Source organism: Gopherus flavomarginatus, chromosome 20, assembly GCF_025201925.1.
Source record: "Gopherus flavomarginatus isolate rGopFla2 chromosome 20, rGopFla2.mat.asm, whole genome shotgun sequence".
Lineage (NCBI taxonomy): Eukaryota > Metazoa > Chordata > Testudines > Testudinidae > Gopherus > Gopherus flavomarginatus.
Window position 1 is genome coordinate 13,855,366 of NC_066636.1, and position 9,142 is coordinate 13,864,507.

At 47.8% G+C, this 9,142-nt stretch overlaps 1 non-coding gene across 1 annotated transcript; it reads left to right on the plus strand.

Moving 5' to 3' along the window:
- Positions 1-6,133: 6,133 nt before the first annotated feature.
- Positions 6,134-6,326, plus strand: LOC127038485 (U2 spliceosomal RNA). Its single transcript, XR_007770666.1, has one exon. It is a non-coding gene; the product is annotated as a U2 spliceosomal RNA (small nuclear RNA).
- Positions 6,327-9,142: the final 2,816 nt, after the last annotated feature.

The following is a 9,142-nucleotide window of genomic DNA, read 5'->3' on the forward strand; positions in this document are numbered from 1 at the left end:
CACAGGATGGGCGACGCCAGTACCCCAGGGTGGGGAGAGACGATGCTAAGGGAGAAGCAGGCAGCAGACAGCCTCCATGACAGAGAAAGAAGTTCTAGGGGGTGCCATGCTGCAAGGAGTGAGGGAGGTTGGCAGGGAATGGAAGGATCTTCCCTCACAGCAGGTGCGTCTGTATCCGCAATTCCTTCCCAGCCCTACCCTGGCCCAGGCTAATCCCGGCCCAGCTACCAGGGTTAAATTTGGCCTGGATTCCCCAGCTGCTGGTGGAGGGGCATGGGGCTGGGGAGAATGAGCCTCTACTCCCCCTTCCCCAGACACAGTTGCATGGGCACTGACCAAAGGAGCCTGCAGCACTGCTGCCTAGAGGAAACTGAGGCACCAGCCAGTGACAGACACATGATGGCTCTCCTCATCCTCATCCTCTTTTCCAAAAACAACCCGGGGGGGCGTGGGGTTAAACTCAGGGCAATTGCATAGTCAACCACAGGATGTTTTAAAGGCCAAGACTATAACAGGGTTCAAAAAAGAACTAGATAAGTTTATGGTGGATAGATCCATCAAGGGCTATTAGCCAGGGTGGGCAGGGATGGTGCCTGTAGCCTCTGTTTGCCAGAAGCTGGGAATGGGCTTGATGGATCACTTGATGATTCCCTGCTCTGTTCATTCCCTCTGGGGCACCTGGCACTGGCCAGTGTCAGAAGACAGGAGGATACTGGGCTAGATGGACTTTGCGTCTGAACCAGTCTGGCCGCTCTTATGTCTCCCTTGGAGCAGCAGTGACACCCAGTGGACAGTCAGAGTAACGCACAGAAGGTGATTTCCTTGGCGCAGCAGTGACACCCAGTGGCCAATCAGAGTAACACACAGAGTATGTTTCCCTTGGAGCAGCAGTGACACCTTGTGGTCATTCAGGGTAATGCACATAAAGTATTTCCATTGATACAGCAGTGACACCCAGTGGCCAGGTGGTGTAATGCACAGCGTGTGTCTGCCTTCTAGGAGCAGTGACACCCACGGACCAGTCACGGTAATGCACAGAGTGTGTTTCCCACCAATCTGGGTAATGCACAGAGCATGTTTCCCATGGAGCAGCAGTGACACCCAGTGACCAGCAGGGGTGGCATCAGACTCTTCTCGTTTGGTGGGGGACTGAGGTGGGCTAGACAAAAAAAAATTGGGGGGCTGTGCCCCCCTCACCTGGCCCCTCCCATGCCTCTGCTCCTTCTCAGTGAAAGGCCAGGCTCATCTCCTCTCCCCCAGCCAGGGTTTACAGCAATACAACCTTTATTAAAATAAAATAGTGAACAGGGTTTACTATAAATAATCTAAATCTGTCCAAATTTTAGTATTAAATTCAAAGTTCTTAACGATCCCATCAACAACCAAAACCTAAATGAAAATTTGAAACCAAAAACAATGCTCAATTTAAAACCCAAACATTAAGAAAAACTTTGTTTTTAAAAATAAAAACTAACAAGTGCCATAAATTAATAATTTCAACATTTTATCAAAAAGATGTGCTACAGCAGGATGATAAAATAACATAAAATAAATAAGCCTGACCACTAAAACCTCCTATAAAGGAGCTGAATCTTGACTACTGGCCAAATCTGTATAAAATATGCAGAACTATGTCAAAACTGGTGTTGCAGGTCAGCCATTCGAACCCAGAAAATGTCAATTAAAAGCTCCATTCCAACTAAAAAAAACCAGAAAACCCAATAAACCAAAATGATCACAGCCTGAAATAAACCTGCACAGAATCAAAATTAAACCTGTGCCAACATTGGAACAAACAATGTAAATGTCTAATTCTAACTTCTTGTTTCTCGCAGGAGGAAAGTATTTTGCACCCTAGTAACCAGGCTGTCACTGTAGCTTTCATTTCGCTAAATAAGATTTTTACCAAATATAAATTGCCCTCAAATTTCTCTAAGAGAAATTCAAATTGTATCTTTGCACTAATATCCCAAGTGTGCAAATCCATCGCCTCAGAGCAGCCCCACACCCTGAGCCCAGGGGAGAATCCCAACTGGCTTGTGCATTTGTAAACCTGGGGCCTGAAGCTGATGAGAGAAAGGGAAGTGAGTGATCTTGGAGCTTTCCGATACCACATGCTGGGAGCACAGGGAATTGACTGAGCAATGTCCTGGCTAATTTTCACCTTGTTCTCCGCCAGCAGGCTCCGCTGGAGAGCTCGGGAGTGACTTGACCATGGCAGCACCCTATTTACATATTATAAGCCTACATTTGGGGCCATTGGGGTGAAATGTGGGTACTTTTGAAGTTGGGTCCCACATGCGAAGGGATGTGGGCAAATTGGAGAGAGTTCAGCTGCGGGCAATATAAATGATTAGGGGGCTGGGGCACATGACTTACAAGGACCTACAGGCCATATCCTGTATGGTAAGCTAAGGCAAAGTGAGCATATCTATATATGCTCTATCTATATCTGACTTTTTACTCAGAAAGCAAAGTTGACCTGTATCTTGTTTCTTAAACAGATAAGTATCCACACCTGTCTAAGACCTTTACCTAGACCAATAGACAATGCAGACTGGCATAGGGTTTTTTTCCAGTGTTGGACCCACAGATTTAACAGGTACACCACAAGGGAACCTATGTGCATATGTACATATCATCAACATGCACAAACATACTAGCCTGTGAAGTAAGCGTACCCTAACGTTTTGTGGGAGAGGAATGAAATTTGGGCATAGGAGGAAGGATTTCCGGCACTTGTGCCTTATAAAAGAGGTAACTCACCTTGCTAGAGCACTTCACTCTATCATTCTGACTTACTTCCTCCACTCTCTCTCTATCCACTAGCAGTAGGCTGTACTTGTTCTTAAACTTTAAGTTTCAAGGGAACTAGGCTAAGCTCCGTTTCCCTAAGTTTTTATTCTTTCTTTATTAGGTTTTGATTTTAAGTTTAACTTAGTCAAGTAAATCCTAAGTAACATTAGCTTTTTCTAAGCACTGCATCTTTCACTCAAGAATTGAGAAACCTGAACTGCAAGGCTGGTCCTGTGTCTCTTACCACCAGGTTATCAAGGAAGGGTGTGAGTACATTAACCAAAACTTTGTTGCATATAATGCCCTATGTATCTTTTGAATAGCAGTAATGCAACTGTAACTTTGTAACTCAATTAAATTAAATAAAATGTAAGCTAATAAATTAATTTTTCATCATATTATCCAAATTAATATTATTAGTACACCTTAAATCAGGCTACATGGGACAGAGAGTTGGAGTGCAGAGAGATGAGGGCACTGAACCTGGGGGTGCAGGCTCTAGGGTGGGGTTAGAATGGGAGGTTCAGGGTGCAGTAGAGAGCTCAGAGTTAGGGCAGAAAATTGAGCTGTCAGGGCTCTGGAATGAGACCAGGAAAAAGAGAATTGAGGTGAAAGAGGGAGATCAAGCTAGAGCAGAAAGTGGTGGGGGAGAGAGAAGTTTGAGCTGTAGGGGGGAAGAAACTCCCCCCCATCTCCTCTTATCAGGGCATCTAAAAAACCAGGTGAGAGACATCTCTCCCCCACTGCAACAGCAACTCCAGTGGGCCTGGGCTGAGGGAGGAACTCCAGCAGCTCTAGCTGAGCTGGGCTATAGACATTTTGCCTCCGCAGATCTGGTGTTCTTGGCCTGGGACAGGGGAGGGGCTCCTCTCCACTCCATTTGGGACATGGCTGGATGAGAGATGTGACAGGGCTTTACGGGAAATCATTATTTTCCTAATTCATGTGCCAGTCCTAGTCCTTGCTGACCCAAACAAACCGTTTCTCCTGCATGCTGATGCCAGTTTGGAGGGTCTGGGAGCAGTCATGTACCAGGAAGTGGAAGGCAAATGTAAATCTGTAGCCTTTGCCAGCTGAGGACTGTCTGATAGTGAAACTCGCTATCCCATCCACCAGCTGCAGTTCTTGGCCTTGAAATGAGCCATCACTGAGAAATTTCGAGACTACTTGTCTGGGGCTCAGTTTCAGGTATGGACAGAGAACAATCCACTGACTTATGTGTTAACAAGGGCTAAGCTGGATGCTACAGGGCAGAGATGGGTGGCTACTTTTGCTGGCTGTGATTTCAGCATTCAATACCAATGAGCTGGTATAATAGGGAGTGTGATTTACCAGAAGCACCAATTCTTGGCTAGGGGGAGGACGTAAGCAGGGTCAGAATGAACTCTACACTGACATCTGTTGGTGATGTGTTGTAAAGGCCTTTTGTTGCTGATGTGCATGGTCACACCCACCCCGCATTGCGTGATGGGGGTGCTTGTCCAAATGGTCATTTTGGCTGCTGTGGGATCCCCAGTCTCTTTCTTATTAGGGCAGGAGTAATAAAGTGTAGTTATCCTGGTGCTATGAATCAAGGACAGTAGAACGGTACTTAGCAGTTCATGCTTTTGGGAGTCACCCGAACCTACATATATCTCATTAGGCAAGGGACATGGGTTCCAAAGCATAGTGAATTAAGAGAAATTGAAAATGAGTGTTTAAAGTTAGTACTATGGTTCTTTTTTGAAGTCTCTCACTGCAGATTTTGTGGCTTTTTTCTCTTCTAGTTTAAAAATAAAGTTCTTTATAATTCTATTACAAATTCAGTTCTATGCAACAGACCTAAGATCACTAATACTTAAGTATGATTTTTAGATGTACTTATACTGGTGAGTTCTGATCTCACTTACACACTGAAAGTTGTAAGCAACTTCACAGTTGGGTAAAATGCTCTTTTCCACTCTGACTGCAAGGAAATTTTGCAGGCTGAACTCAAGGACTGCAGCTGGGGGGCAGGACTTTTGTGGTACATGCCCCATCTCTGCAGCCAACATTTGCTACCTCACTCCATAATGCCACACGCAGAGCAACCTTTTACTGCTCAGAACCAGAATATACCACAGAAGGGATGTAATGGCATAAGTTAAGGTGAGAGACTGCAGCACTAACAACAACTCTAAAGATTCAAAAATGTCTTTGTCTTTGCACACCAGGAACAGCAGAAAGGAAATCAGCTAGAGCAATCACAACATCCATTCCTATCTCCCACAAGCTTTTGGCATTTGGAACCCATACCCCTTAATGGTGAGTACTTTTCAGGCGAGGGCGAAGCTGAAGGCTTAACTGAAAACAGTTTAAGAAGTGCTCCCGTCTCCAGCACTCAGCTACCCAGCTCCCAATGGAGTCCAAACCCCAAATAGTTCCCTTTTACCCTGTATAAGCTGTAAAATACTGTGACCAGGACAGCTGCCTAGCAGCCGGCGCATCTGCCCGCCAGCGTGAGAGCTTGTAAGGCACTAATCCAGATAGAGGTGGCTGGGTGGTATGGGAGTAAAGAGCCAGTAGAGTGGTGCAGTGGAAGCATGCTGGGCCCATAACCCAAGGGTTAATGGATCAAAGGCATTCTCTGATACATGAGCGCTTGTCTCTCTTTCCCTCTGGGACTTCAAGCGATCAAAACCCTTCAAGCTCTGTCTGTCATGCACCTGGAAAGCAGCTCCCACCCATTATCTCTTGTAGTGGAAAGAAAGTAGAATTGTGGTTGGAATTTTGCTATTCCTGTTCAGGGAGTCAGTGGCTGTGAGGCAACCCTTACTGATAATGGCAGAGGAAGAATTCTCTCTTCTGCATTGATGCTGCAATTTTTTGTTGTGCCCTTTCTGCACCCCTTCAAGGCAGGCAGGCAGGCTTGGTGGCTTGACAAGGTGGGTCAAGGCTGGTTTCTTTTGGCAGACACCTGGTTGAGAACTGGTGCTGTACAGTCTTGTCTAAACTGAGCAGCCCTAATGTCTGTAGTATCGTCTCATACTTTGGAAGTCTTTTATTTACCCCTTTCCACTGCAAAAACTGACCATTTAGTCCTACTCTTTCTTTCCAAGCTGCTAACCAGTTACTGATCCATGAGAGGGCCCCAGCCATCTGGAATAGCTTGTGACTGTGAGTGGCAACCTCAGGGCAGACTGTTAAGAAGCAGGGCACAATCCCCAAATCGGTTGTGTGTTCTAGACTTACATTTCACCAAGTGTCAGATTCTGGATGATGTCCCTTTTATGACTTTTTAAAGCAAACTTGCTATTTTTGCATCCTTTAAGCATTCTATGCAGAGGACTAGAAATGTTTTTATTAACCTGTATGTTAGATCATTTTAACATTGGCTGGAATCAAAATGCTAAATTAGTTCTTATCACTTTAATAACTGATACTTCCTCTATCTCAGGACTAGCTATTAAACTGATTTTTGGACTATAGAGATGAAATAGCAGCTTCCTCCATCCATTGCACACATTACCCTGTTATTGTGGCACTGAACTCCCAGGAGTGCTGGACCTCCCTATGAGGAGAATATCATGGTTGAAGAGCAGTGAAGAAAAGTGGTGTTGTCTGTGTTCCCGTTTGGTTTGTACTGAGTATGGTTTTGAGTCATTTGTAACTCTTTCATCAGTTATTAGTAACATCTTATTATTAGACCTCTGAGTTGAAAGGCTGCTCTTGCAGGTTTTACTTTGTCATTGTTTGTAGGTCAAACAGCCGCTTTCTTAGGCCTGGTCTACACTATGTGTTTAAACCAAATTTAGCAGCGTTAAACCGAATTAACCCTGCACCCGTTCACACAATTAAGCCCTTTATATCGATATAAAGGGCTCTTAATACCGATTTCTGTACTCCTCCCTGACAAGGGGAGTAGCGCGGAAATCGGTATCGCCATGTCGGATTAGGGTTAGTGTGGCCGCAAATCGACGATATTGGTCTCCAGGCGGTATCCCACAGTGCACCCTTGTGACCGCTCTGGAAAGCAATCTGAACTCGGATGCGCTGGCCAGGGAGACAGTGTTAGGCCTGAATAAAGATATAGCCGACAAAACCAGGTATGCCAACCTGACCAAAGTCAGGCTAACAGAGGTTTGTGGGTAATCCCTGAGTGGAAAGGAACTGAGAAGCAGTATGTCTCACAAAGCGCTGGGAAAATTGTGATAAGGGAGGGGCTGCATTCCTGGTATAGTACCAACTGTGCTGTGTTAGGAACAGTTCCTTTGAAGAACTGATAAGAAATCCCAGCCTCCCTGTTTTCACTCTGTGGTTCAGTTCTCTGTCTGTTTTAACTCCTCTATATTCCTAACTTCTGGTGCTTGCTAAGATATTGTTAATCACCTAATGCTGTAAAACATGTATCCTAAAAGTGTTTAGTTTCTAGTTGTTAGAAGAAGGGGGTGGGTTGCTCCAGTGAATAATTTATGACGCGACGGAACTGTCTATCTAGGCTTATACTAAGATGTAAAGAGCGGGCTGCTTCTCTCTGGAGATGAGCTGCTCTCTATTGATGCGTGCACTTGTCAATAAAGAGCTTTTGATCCGACCTTGCTGGTGTTGCCTGTCTCTCTCGCGGTCAGACAACGAACTTTGCTGTCTGGGTTAGAGTCCCCGACAACAGGAAAAGCCCCGCGAACTTTTGAATTTCATATTCTGTTTGCCCAGCGTGGAGCTCTGATTAGCACAGGTGGCGATGCAGTTCCAAATCCAAAAAGAGCTCCAGCATGGACCATCTGGGAGATACTGGATCTTATCGCTCGCTGTATGGAGAGACAAATCTGTTCTATCAGAGCTCCGTTACAGAAGACGAAATGACAAAGCATTTGAAAAAATCTCCATGCTGTGATAGACAGAGTCCGCAGCCGGGACTCAGCACATTGCTGCGTGACAAGCGTAACGGAAAGCCAAAGAATCAAATGGATGCTCATGGAGGGAGGGAGGGGGGACTGAGGACTCCAGCTATCCCACAGTCTCAGCAGTCTTCGAAAAGCATTTGCATTCTTGGCAGAACTCCCAATGCCTGACGGGTCAAACACATTTTCCCGGGTGTTTCAGGGGCCCCTGGAGCTAGGGTTAGGGGTCCAACGGGTAGGGCCTCTGGAGGTAGGATTCAGGGCCCCATGGGCTGGGCACCTGGAGCTAGCGTTTGGGGTCCCACGGGTAGGTCCCTTGGAGCTAGGGTTAGGGGTCTAATGGGTAGGGCCCCTGGAGTTAGGGTTAGGAGCCCCACGGATAGGGCCTCTGGAGCTAGGGTTAGGGGCCCCACGGATAGGACCCCTGGAGATAGGATTAGTGGCACAAGGGGTAGGGTCCCTTGAGCTAGGGTAAGGGGCTCCATGGGTAGGGCCTTTGAAGTTAGGGTTAGGGGCCCCAGGGGTAGGGGGCCTGCAGATAGGGTTATGGGTCCCACAAGAAGGGACCTTGGAGCTAGAGTTAGGGGCACCATGGGAAGGGCCCTTGGAGCTAGGGCTAGGGTTCCCACGTGTAGGGCCCCTGGAGCTAGGGTTAGGAGCCCCAGGGATGGGGCCACTAAAGCTAGGATTAGAGTTCCCAGGGATGGGGTGCCTGGAGTTAGTGTTAGGGTTTCCAGGGGTGGGTCCCCTGGAGCTAGGTTTAGCAGCCCCACAGGCAGGGCACCTAGAGCTGGGGTTTGGATAACCCAGGGATTGGGCCCCTGGAGCTAGGGTTAGAGGCCCCACGGGTAGGGATCCAGAAGGTAGGGTTAGGCACCCCAGGAATAAGGCCCCTGGAGTTAAGGTTAGGGGTCCACAACTAGGGCCTCTGGAGGTATGATTAGGGGCCCCAGGGGTTGGGCCCCTGGAGCTAGCGTAAGGGGCCCCATGGGTAGGTCCCCTGGAACAAGGATTCTGGGTCAAATTGGCGTGGACCCAGGAGCTTAGGTTAGGGCTCCCACAGGTAGGACCTCGGGAGCTAGGGTTAGAGGCCCCACGGATAGGTCCCCTGGAGCTTGAGTTAGGGATCCCACTGGAAGGGCCTCTGGAGCTAAGGATAGGCGCCTGATGAGTAGGGGCCCAGGAGCTAGAATTAGGGGCCCCACGGATGGGGACCCTGGAACTAGGGCTAAGGTCCCCACGGGTAGGACCCCTGGAGCTAGGGTTAGGGGCCCCAGGGGTGGGGCTCCTGGAGATAGGTTTAGAGGCCCCACAGATATGGCCCCTGCAACTAGGGTTAGGGGCCCCAATGGTAGGGCCCCTGGAGCTAGGTTTCGGGGTCCTACGGTTAAGGACTCTGTAGCTAGGGTTAGAGGCCCCATGAGTTGGGCCCCAGGAGCTACGGTTAGAGGCCGCAGGGATGGGGCCCCTGGAGCTAGGGTTAGAGG